At 42.3% G+C, this 12,694-nt stretch overlaps 1 protein-coding gene across 1 annotated transcript in view; it reads right to left on the bottom strand.

Moving 5' to 3' along the window:
* LOC126175490 (cyclic GMP-AMP synthase-like receptor) overlaps positions 1 to 9,120 on the bottom strand; it is a 243,609-nt gene extending 234,489 nt beyond the window's left edge. Inside the window, exon 1 of the mRNA XM_049922310.1 lies at positions 9,027 to 9,120. The gene's annotated coding sequence lies outside the window, so the exon portion shown is untranslated. The remainder of the gene's footprint in view (positions 1 to 9,026) is intronic.
* Between the last annotated feature and the right edge of the window lie 3,574 nt (positions 9,121 to 12,694).

Below are 12,694 nucleotides of genomic sequence, written 5' to 3'. Positions count from 1 at the left end.
TGCAAATTAAATTTCCCAAAAGAATTCAGCGTTTTGTGACATACTAAACATTTTGCAACACCATCTTTTTCTGTAAACAGATACAATTCCTCCCAATGGGGGTTGAACTGCGAAAGCATGGTTGGGGTTACACAACGGCCCTTGACATGATTCTTAACCAGCGAAGTGACTGTTAGAGCTGATCGTAGTACTTTAAACGTTACACGGTCTGCGCGAATTCAATAGGCACGCTGCGGCCCTATTGAAACGTGCGCGCGCATTCCCCCTCCCTCCCTACTCCGCGACCATGCACCTGCTCGCGAGCACGTGCCTGAGCAGACGCGAGTACTCGCGCTCAAAACCGGCCGGTTGTTAAGCCCTGAATTAGACCAATATAAGATCGGCCTATTGCAGTCCTTCCTTTCTGTGGGGTTACATCAAATTTAACAAATGATTCTGGGCAGACAAGGCGTTCCATACATTTTTCTACCGCCCTGGAAAGCAAACTACGTACGTAACGATCGCTAACGTTTTTGTCGAGCGGGTGACCGTTGTCGGTGCCATTATCGAAAACTGCCAAACAAACCGTGGAAATTTTATGCACAGTAATGTTGTCCCTGATATTTTTATGAAATCATTATGTTGCTGTACTACTTACATTTTCACGCCCTTTCAGGCTGTCATCAAACTACGCAGAGAATTACAAATACAAATCTGATTTTTCTCTCTGATTTTTTTTTTCCAATTTCTGTTACCCATGTGGAAGCCATTCGACTGGATGGCGTTTCGGTGCCTTGCGTGTTCTTTGTGTCTCATAGTTAGATAGTGAAGTTCGATGTTATCGGGAGAACGAAGAAACCTGGGATCGGTTCATGCACTGCTCAGCTTGTGATGAGACTATTCACACACAAGACATTACTATAACGACCCTTCCATCTTGCTATGGGTAGCACTAAAAATCAGCAACCGGGCTCCTTACTTGTCAGTTGTGGCAGTCAGAAGTTGTATATACAAACCATCCTCGTGAATCATTCTTGTATTAACGAAAACGGTATTAAAATCTCTGCAGTAATGCATGAGATTAACCTTCACAAATAGAGAAACGCGGCGACGGACTTTATAATATGTATAGATATTCTCTCTATATTGGTTTACTTATCTTTTACGTCATGGCTGCTCAATACTGACATCCAAACCTGTGGGAAAAGGCGACGGAAGTGCATGCACAGTATTGTATGTTAATGAATAATGATACTGGTACTTACCAGTTTTCTGAGGCTCATGTTAGAGACAGATACGAGTTAAAGTGTAACGACTTGGGTAGAATGGGAGGGAAAGCATTTGTTTCCCGTAATTATTTATATATAGCCGGCCGTAGTGGCCGTGCGGTTCTAGGCGCTACAGTCTGGAACCGCGTGACCGCTACGGTCGCAGGTTCGAATCCTGCCTCGGGCATGGGTGTGTGTGATGTCCTTAGGTTAGTTAGGTTTAAGTAGTTCTAAGTTCTAGGGGACTGATGACCACAGCAGTGAAGTCCCATAGTGCTCAGAGCCATTTTTTTGATTATTTATATAGGATCTTTCTACCTTCCAATTTCTAATATTTTTGTGTGCTTCCAGGTGTGAAAATGTCCAGTACTGTTTGCAGTTTCGTCATGCAGCGACTCACGCTTAATGAACGTTTAAAAATCGTTAAACATTTTACCAAAGTGGCAACTCAGTTGTGGAGAATTCGATTGCCATCACAGTCTGTATGCTCAGGCTATACGACGCACTGTGGCCAAGTTGCAGGATTTTACTCTACACGACCAGAAGCCACCAAGAAGACAAGGGCGCGAATAGAGGACAATACCGCAACAGTAGCGACCAGTATCGAGAAAGAGCCTAATTGTCAGTTTCAAGCCGATCTCAATGGTTGCGGCTATACGAGACTTTAGCTCTGTGAATCTTGCGAAACGACTTGGGTCTGCATCCATACAAAGTTTCATAGACTCAAGAGCTTAAGCCAAACGACCACAGACTGCGTTGGTGTTCGCTGATTGAGGCGTAAAGCAGTTGGAAGCTGATCCTGGTTTGAGAGGAAAAATCTTCTCAGACGAGAGGTATTTTTGTCTTATAGCTTTGTCAATACGCAAAACTTTCGTTATTGGAGCGAGAAGAATCGACAAGTGGTCCACGTGGTGCCATTGTATTCAGAAAAACTCAATGTTTGGTGTGCTATACACCATGGCGGCGTCATTGGGCCTTCTCTCTTTCGAGATGACAGAAGAAGCGTCACCGTCAGTAGCAACCGCTGCAGATCCATGCTTTAGTCAAATGGGAGCATTCAGACTGGAGGCAGTGAGCAACTTGCTACAGCCAGCCACAGACTTGGGCAGTTCCGGTACATACTACAAAAGCACTTAACGCCATTACTAATTACCATTAGCAAGACAAGGCGGCATAATTTTAGGGGCGGCAAAGGGCGGGAAAAATTAATTTCAAATGAAACAGCAAAGAAATTGAGTAAATGAGGAGAAAAATGGAAAAGAGGAGAAATTAAAACGCCGAATTGTTTTTAAAAGCAACTTGAGAATACTGATTCTGAAAACATGTGGTCACAGTAGGATGGAGCTACGTGCCGCACAACTAACGCTACGCTCGATTTGCTGAGGTAGAAGTCTTGCCCCGGAACATCTCAAGACGTGAATCTGTTAATTGGCCGCAACAGTCGTCCGATTTAACACCCATGAATTTCTCTTTTCTTTTGGACTACGTGAACGCCCAGATCTTTGTTGACAAGCCACAAAGTTCGGAATATTTTGAGGCGAATATTGATCAGGCTACCGCAGACGTAACGCCACTAACGTTGGACAGTGATTAACAATTGGAGCCATCGTGTCCCTTAGTGTGTTCAAAGCCGTGGTTCATATTCGAACGGTACTTTGTGTACAACATAGCTGCAATGTCTAAGCTTTAAAATGAAGCACAGCTTACTTTGATTCGTAGAGGGATTTTTTTTTTTTCAAATTTTTAAGTGTCGTTCTTAATGAAAGAGCCTTTATAGCGTTTTGGTGTGAAAGTTCGGACAACAATCGTATCACTTAGTAAAGTGTTGCGTGTGACGAGTTTAGCGACCTCTATCTTGGAACAATAAGTAATCATTACTTCTGAGTTAATAATGTTTCAACGTTATCAAACAGAACCTCTTATGAAGCATATTCTCAAAAGAATCTGAGTGATGGAAAGACAACTAGTGGTAACTAAAAGTCGATTATAAACTAAAATATTACTTAAACGATAGATGACAATGCGATATGCGAGGAGGGGATATCGTAAGAGACCAGACAGGGTAGTAGTACAGCGTACTGGAGAGGAGAAGACTTTTGTAAACACTAATTGTGCCAGTGGAGCCACCTAGCTCGACGTCCCCATCAGACTACAAATCGCCTCTATATGCTGTCAAGCACCACGGAGAGACGTTGCATGTAACTCGCAATATTAGCTCAGGATATTCCCATGGCGACAAACTATTAACGTTGACAGTCCGTCCGCTTCATCAGCCCCCTAGAACTTAGAACTACTTAAACCTATCTAACCTAAGGATATCACACACATCCATGCCCGAGGCAGGATTCGAACCTGCGACCGTAGCGGTCACGCTGTTCCGGACTGAAGCGCCTAGAACCGCTCGGCCACCACGGCCGGCTACAAGTGAGAAACTACCGCATAAACTACCGTAAGACCACCGTATAGACCACGTGGGGGCAGGTCTTGCACGTACACGGAAGCCACTACACAAGATAACATGGACATTATTGTCGCTGCAATGCTGCTATTCTTTGTCATGTGTTTGTTGCTAGTTTCTAACAGTAGGTGTTGTCATGAAATTAGTGCTAATCTCTTTTTCCAATTTCTATAATAATCCAATACTTCAAAGCAACGGGAATCTTACGATTAAACATTACTTTTTTTAAATGTTTTATTTAAAAACCAAAATCTAGCACTGCAATTATGATGATGCGATATGCCTGCTTTTTACCCGGTTATTAGTAAAAATGAAAAAACTAACAACAAATAACGAAAAATAGTGGTTACTCAAAACTAAAATATCGGTATCGATTTTAACCGGTCAGTTGTTCCCATCCCTACTACGCTGCTTTAGAACCTTGACTGGAACATGCGCGATAAGGCGCCCACACAGCAGAGGAATGTTATCGTTCAAAGACGGCGTACTGTCAGTGGGCTGTAGCCACTACACGCTGTAAAATTAAGTAGCATTATATGACCACTATTCTCTCTAACTTTATTACTAATAGCTGTTGGGCTATTAACCAAAAACAGAAGGTGAAATCAAATATTCTTTGTTCGACTATGATTCGTAGTTTTCACCCTCCAGTGTTTGGGATTCCCGTCAGAGTAATAACGGCTCTGCTACCTCCATCCCCAGTAGGCTGCCAGATTATTCTTATCCTATCAATATGCTTATGAAATAGGAGGAATCCTCGCGTGGCAGACCATCGGACGCAACGGAGGAATTTGATAGTCCTAGTTAAATACCTTCTTTATCTCTCTCAGCCACTGCTGTGAAAACTACAGCGTAAGAATTCCGCTTGAACCATGGCCCAATTTCATAAGCACTTCTCATTAGTTTCCCACAGAGAAAGTAGTTGTGATCGGTGCTGGTACGTGGTTATAAAGAATCACGTAAAAAAAGGTTTCCACTGACTTCCATCGATGATTCGGGCACAGAGGTACTGGCAGAAGGTGTAAAGGTGGGTCCCGAGTTGGTTAAGAGCATTGCCCGCGAAACGCAAAGCGCCAGGTAGGAGTTCTGGTCTGACACATTGTTTCAGTCGGCCAGAGAGTTTCAGATTCTAACCATTTGTTCAGTTTCTACTGTGTCTTACTGACGTAATTTGATGAGCTCTGTAATAGACAGAACCACTCTTTAAATTGGTGGAGACTAAAATGACCTTTAGTGTACTATGTAGTAATGACGAATAATGGGAAACGGGTAGAAACAATAAGAGCTACCGCCTTGACCGTGCCTGTGTACGTAACCGTGGGCGCCCACACGCGGGGAGGGGGGGGGGGAGACCGCCTCCCTGCTCCCTAGTTTTCTGATTAATAAAATAATATAGTGAAGACTATGAAGAAAATGGTTTAAAAATCGATATTAAAATGGTTTAAAAAATCGATATTACGCAGGTTTTTAACAGGGCTGGACTGGAACTTTTTATGCCTGCTTACAAGTCTTACAAAATATTAAAAATACTCCATATCCAAGGTCTAGCCCCCCCCCTCCTCCCACTACAAATTCCCGTATGGGCGCCTTTGCTAGGTGTTTTGCGTTGTAGGCGAGAAATGACGCCTTCTCTTTTTTAGCAACATCGGTCTCTGATATTCTCACCCCCTCCTCCTCCACCACCCCCACCACCCAACAGAACAACAATCTAAATCTTCTATTATATTTTTAATTGTTAAAGCAACGTGACCAGACGTCCTCGTTTTCTGGAGACGGTCCTCAATTTTCATGCTTTGTTTTCAATTCCTTTAAAATTTATTGAGGACAACAAATGTCCTCATTTTTTTAAAGTTTTTGTCTTCAGTTTTTTTTTAATTTCCCAAAATAATTGAAATAGGAAGAATGTGTTGAACATTTTAAACTACTACTCAACTGACAACACGACTGCAGCAAAATTGGGCCTCAATTATTTTATTTAATTGCAAGAAAATGGACTAATGAAAGCCTGGAACTATATTATGGTGCGAATGAATTTTTCCCTCACTTTAGAAACATGCAATACTGATGGGAGACATGTTGAAGCATCAAACTTGGGCACTTCTATGATGTTATCCCACCTGCTGAATTTTGTTGTGACCTGTCTATCAATCAACAACTTCGTCAAAGCTTTGGATGATGCGGCAAACACATAACTTTTATCATGAAACACAACAGCAGAGTTATTAATAATACCCGTTTCAATGTTCAAGACCACTAATGCTTCTAAGAGTTCTTGTCCTAACAAAGCACAGAGACTTTTACTCTTTAAAGCAGAAAAAGTCCTTTCGCACGTTACTTGTGTGTGTGTGTGTGTGTGTGTGTGTGTGTGTGTGTGTGTGTGTGTGTGCGTGCGTGAAATCTTATGGGACTTAACTGCTGAGGTCATGAGTCCCTAAGTTACTTGTGTAAATGCAACCGTCAACAAAGAGCAATATGCAATACAGAGATTGCAGTATGCACTAAGGTGTAAATTGAGACAACAGCTTCCAAGCACAAGGCACAGTTTCTACGATGATGTCGTGCTACGAGTCTGACACTCAGACATGTTAGTTTTTGTTTCGTATCCAGTACCAGCAGGGTTCGTTTTTAGGTGGGTAGGGGCAATGTGTGTACTTCCGTAAAAGGTAGTAAAGCTTATGAACTGTTCCGTATGCTTTTAAAAACAATTCGGCGTTTTAATTTCTCCTCTTTTCCATTTTTCTCCCCATTTACTCAATTTCTTTGCTGTTTCATTTGAAATTAATTTTTCCCGCCCTTTGCCGCCCCTAAAATTATGCCGCCTTGTCTTGCCAATGGTAGAAATGGCGTTAAGTGCCTTTGTGGTATGTACCGGAACTGCCCAAGTCTGTGGCTGGCTGCAGCAAGTTGCTCACTGCCTCCAGTCTGAATGCTCCCATTTGACTAAAGCGAGCAGCGAGTTGAGCAACTGCTACAGTGAGCTACAGACGCCTCTCATATGAAATAACGCATTAGGCTCAATTAAAGCGGTTTGCTTCAGGTCTCACCGGACGAACTTCGCCTCTCCGATTTGTGTGATACGTAGGGTACGACCAGGTCTTCATCACATGTAAACAGGGAGACGCAAGTCTCAATAGTTTCCGAGAAAATCGCGTTTGAACATTTTAAGTGTGATTCTGTACTTAGTATGACGGTCAGTAGTAATCGATGAGTCCGCAGCCGAGCGCGTAAGTGCCACATTTCATATTAGCCAGGTCTCTGGATCGAATCTCGCTTCCGGTATACTTGCTTTTCTTCCATTTCCCGTAATTGTAACAGCAGATATGCGTGGTACGTGATGAAGTTGTGTGACGACCGAGAACCGTTTATGAATATAAACCAAGTTTGTTTTGCAAAAAGCATATTGAAAAACGGTGCACATACAAAAATTCGGCTGTACGTTGCAATAATTATTGGTTTCCATGTTCCTACGATCCGTATCGTCCAGATTCGTGCAGTGATCCACAGGTTACATATCCATATAGTTTCCACGAATATAGGTAAAGTAATGTAAATGAAATTGCTATACTGTTTTCACTGAAATTTCTTATGCATCCGATTTTTATATCACATCTCTTCACGAAAAAGTCATATCCTTTATCAAGATAAAGATTATGCAAATAACACATGAATCATTAAATACTGATAATTTACGAGACGTAATAAATCTGTTGTTAGAATTCCCTGGGAATGAAAAAACAAGATGTACCGGCAGTGAGATTCGATAAGAGATCTCGCTCTTATGAACCTAAACGCTTACTCCAGCTGCTGCGAAATTCTTGAGTAACAGTTACGATACACAGAACATATGCACGCTTAAAATTTTTAAACCCGATTTTCTCGATAATGGACGAGGGTTGCGTGTTTCTGTTTGCATATCTCGATGTCCTTGTCGTATATATCCTATTAATCTGAATCAAATCGTCGAGGGTAAGTACGTAGGTGCCCTCGTCACCATGTCTGAAAAGACCATTACAGTTTTCCGTACTTCAACGCAATAACAACTTGGTTCAAATGGCTCTGAGCACTATGGGACTGAACATCTGAGGTCACCAGTCCCCTAGAATTTAGAACTACTTAAACCTAACTAACCTAAGGACATCACACACATCCATGCCCGAGGCAGGATTCGAACCTGCGACCGTAGCGGTCGCGCGGTTCCAGACTGAAACGCCTAGAACGCTCGGCCACACCGGTCGGCGCAATAACAACTTCCATACAATTCAGCAAAATACAAATCTTCTTGCCTACCTGGATCATACATGACTGTGTGTCATACATGTGAGGAATAAATTACGTTTTATGTAGAGCTTGGCCAAGTGCACAATTTCTTGTGGGTATCAACAACAGCAACGTCATTCCGAAGCGACTGACACAATAGAGCGGCAATTGGTCTTACTTCCTTGCGAACTACTGTTTCAAAACACATACTCAAGTAAATCACACGTTTCATCAACAACCTTTTTCACACTGCAAATAACTGACCATACACACGAAAAGACATAACAGCAGTTACAACTAATTCCGATTTAATTGTGGCAGACTCACTGCCGCCATGGAGAAGCAGCGCAGGGCCTTGCCATAGACGTGTTTTTTGCTGTCATTACGTGGTTTCGACCAGATCCATAAATGTGAGAGCACAGGACAGAACTCTTCTGCCGGATTAACTTGGGCAACGAACACAGTAAGATCAAGAAATAAACAAACTAGACGTAGCTATTTAAAAAAAAATGTAAGCAAGAGATTTGAAAAGCAGTAGTTTCATAATTGAAGGGAACGGCCTATAAGACTAGTTTTTACGTACGGTACAACGCACGCGATTATTAAGTAGTTACAGAGGAAAGGCGCCGAGTCACCACTTCGTGTCCAGTTTCAACAATGCTTAAGCGTATTTTTTTTATTATTATTGGAAGATAAGTTTGATAATTTCCCGTTCTCCAGTTCTTGCCTTCTAGAAAAACAAACTTACGTATATTTTTATTGAGCTAGAAGGTGTGGATCATGCAGACATATGTTGTTACACTTAGTTATGCTTCAATAAGGAGCTAGTACAAAAAAGAAATTACTATTGAACAAAATCCTGTCAGTTTTCATGCCACCTTACTTGAACGGTTGTCATATTCGACAGTCAGCTTGGGTCGAAAACAGAAAGGATTTTGTTCAGACACAACGTCGCAAAAAGACTCAGACGACACAAAAGAGTGTGCTGCTGTCTTTTGATAAAGGTCGGCGGGCTGTAAACAACAGTAACTCTCAGAATCGGAAATATCGAGTAGCATACTCACAGACAGTAGCGTTATTCCACACACCAACCACTCTGCTTACTGTGCCTCGCGGCGTGTGTCGTCAGCTGTGTGCCGGCATCTGCTTTAGTGCAGGCGTCACGTGACCCCCTCCCACCCACCTTCTCCGCCACCACGTGACTGTCGCCTAGCGCTTGCCGCGGACGCGAATTTCCGCGAAAACAATCAACACAGGCAGTCTGTCAGGGTGCTCTTAAGCTTCAATGATTTAACTTAGTCTTTGGTTGTAGTAAATCCAAATTGTGAAATCACCGTTTCCTGCGGCTACATTTACACCGACATCCGGAAATCACTGTTAAGTACCGGACAGAGGGTATTTCCCCTTGTGCCGCTGTTTAGGGAACCTCCCGTTCCATTTCCGTGTGGCGCGCGGTTAACAATGGTTACACTGCTCTGTATGTGCCTCTTCATTAATCTAATATTGTTTTTGCGATCCTTACAGCAGAGAAACGTAGGGATCTGCTGTATATACCTAGATTACTCGTTTGATAACGCTCCTTGACATTTTGTTAAGTAGCATTTCGCGGTATAGTTGTCTGATTTGGAACGTCTGCTAGTTGTGTTTCATTCTCGTGACTCACTCCCTTGAGTCAATCAAAGATTTGGCCATTCGAGATGACCTCCTTTGTATGCGTTCAGTATCCTCTGTCAGTTCAGTTTGGTATAGGTCCCACTCATCTGAGCATTATTTCAGGGTGTGTTGCATGAGAGTTTTGTAAGTAATCTCGTTCGTAGACCGTCTGAATTTTCCCTAATGATGAACCAAAGTATGCTAATTGCATTCCGTTACATGTTGGAAAAGTGGCTACAGTAATAGGCCTAAAAAAGTAGTGAAATGATTGTAATCAAACTGGTGAACAGTGTAGAACACATACACGGCACAAACGAAAACTGAAGACATTTCTAGACAAAGAATTTATACTGTAACATAATTTGAAAGTGTCCAATGAGTGTGCTATTATACACGATGCAAGTAGAGTAACTACGGAGTGTGGTGACGACGAAGGACAGGCTGTACAGATTACGGAACTATTATTTGGGCTGAAAGTTCTGGTTAGGAGTGTTGAGTGCACCAACAACATTTCAGACACGTTCTTTGGCCTCCTAGTCACGAAAATTCTTCGTGTAAAAAGTTCTTACATTCACTCACGACGTAGGAGAAGCATTTGACACCCCTAAAAGTGTTTGACACAGCAAAACAACAACGCTTCACATCTGCAGTGTTCATGACTATTGTATAATTCACACTTTATAAGTGCGTGGCAGATGGTTCATGGGTTCTCTATTGTTCCATTCTCGAACATCGACCGATAAAACGAACACGTAAGTCTTCCCGTGCGGGCTTTGGTTTCTCTTATTTTGTTACGATGATCATTTTTTTCTGTGTTCACTTGGCCCCAACAAAATATTTTCGCATTCGGAGGATAAAGTTAGCGATCGAAATGTCAAAAGATCTCGTCGTAATGAGAAATGCCTTTGTTTTACTCATTGCCACCTCTACTCGCGTGTCATATCCGTGACACTCCCCTATTCCGCGATAATATAGAACGAGCGGCCTCCGTCAATCCTTTCTCATACGGATCCCATACCGCGCAGCTTCACTCCATGAGGACGGACAAGCATAGTATAGGCGGTGTCTTTAGCAGGCCATTTCGCATCTTCTAAGTCTGTCAATAAAGCGCAGTCTTTAGTTTACCTTCCGCATAATATTATCGATTTGATTGTTCGATTTTAAGTTGTTCATAACTGTAATCCCTAGGTAGGATTACCAAGTGTCCCGATTAATCGGGATTGTACCGGTTTTGAATTTCAAGTCCCGATGTCTCGGTACATCTTTCGGGACCTTCAAATGTCTCGGTTTATCATCTTTTTGATTGTGAACAATGTTTGCATTGTCAAACCGACAGAACCTGCTCTACTCAGCGCGCAGCACACCGTGTTTCTCACAATCATGTTCTCGCAAATCTGTCTGTAACTGTGCGCACAGTGCTTTTGACTGTTGCTGTATTCAGCTGATTAGATTGCTGTCTACAGCTTGCTATCGATGTAAGTATATTTTACTAAAGCCGGTAATTACACGGTAAAAGTCGATAGATATGGTGCCTTTCCTCGTTGCTCCCAAAAGTTCCGATCGAACTGTCTGGCATGGGGTAAATACACTACTGTAGTTTAAAATGCCATTGGTTTTCTATTCATTGAGTCATTGGAATTGAATTTATTTTATTTTGTACTTATTGGCATGCGGTATACGCACTATTGTAGTTCCAAATGTCACTGGTTTTCTGCTCACTTGAATCAATTTTATTTACTATTTACTGCTACAAATAATGCAATATTTCAATGTCTACATCTACATGGATATTCTGCAAATCACACTTAAGTGCGTGGCAGAGGGTTCATTGAACCACCTTCACAATAATTCTCTACTATTCCACTCTCGAATAGCGCGTGGAAAAAACGAACACGTTTATATTTCCTTGCGAGCTCTCATTTCCTGTATTTTATTATGATCGATTCTCCCTATGTACATCGGCGTCAACAAAATATTTTCGCTTTCAGAGGAGAAAGCTAGTGATCGAAATTTCGTGAGAAGATTACGCCGCAACGCCGGCCGGGGTGGCCGAGCGGTTCTAGGCGCTACAGTCTGGAACCGCGCGACAGCTACGGTCGCATGTTCGAATCCTGCCTCGGGCATGGATGTGTGTGATGTCCTTAGGTTTAAGTAGTTCTAAGTTCTAGGGAACTGATGACCTCAGCAGTTAAGTCCCATAGTGCTCAGAGCTATTTTACGCCGCAACGAAAACGCCTGTGTTTTAATGGTCTCCATCCCAAATCCTGTAACATGTCCGCGACACTCTCTCCCCTATTTCGCGATAATGCTCTTCGTTGCACGTTCTCGTTCTATCTGGTAAGGATCCCAGACCGCGCAGCACTACTCCAAAAGAGGACAGAAAAGCGTAGTGTAGGCATTCTCTTTAGTAGATCTTTTACATTTTCTACGTGTTCTGCCAATAAAAAGCATTCTTTGGTTTGTCTTCCCCACAACATTTTCCATGTGTTTTTTCCAATTTCAATTGTTCGTAACTGTAATCCCTAGGAATTTAGTTGAATTTACGGCCTTCAGATTGGACTGATTTATCGTGTAACCGAAGTTTCACGTATTCCTTTTAGCACTCATGTGGATGACCTTACACTTTTCGTTATTTAAGGTCAACTGCCACTTTCCGCACTATTCCGATATTTCTTCTAAATCGTTTTGCAATTTGTTTTGATCTTATGCTGAGTTTAATAGACGATATACGACAGCATCATCTGCAAACAACCTATGACAGCTACTCAGATTGTTTCCTAAATCGTTTGCATAGATAAGGAACAGCAGGGGCCCTGTAACACTACCTTGGCCAACGCCAGACATTACTTCTTTTTTACTCGATGACTTTTCATTAATTACTACGAACTGTCACCCCTCTGACAGGAAATCACGAATCCAGTCACATAACTGATATAACATATTCCATAAGCACGCAATTTCACTACAAGCCGCTTGTGTGGTACAGTATCAAAAGCTATTTGGAAATCTAAAAACACGGAGCGTCCTTATAGGCCCTGTCGCAAAATCTTATTTCCGTGTGACATTTCTGCCGTAGCGG

The sequence above is a fragment of the Schistocerca cancellata genome, chromosome 3 (assembly GCF_023864275.1).
Source record: "Schistocerca cancellata isolate TAMUIC-IGC-003103 chromosome 3, iqSchCanc2.1, whole genome shotgun sequence".
Taxonomy (NCBI): Eukaryota; Metazoa; Arthropoda; class Insecta; order Orthoptera; family Acrididae; genus Schistocerca; species Schistocerca cancellata.
The sequence above is the reverse complement of the archived record's forward strand: the minus strand, read 5'-3'. Positions and strand labels throughout refer to the sequence as shown.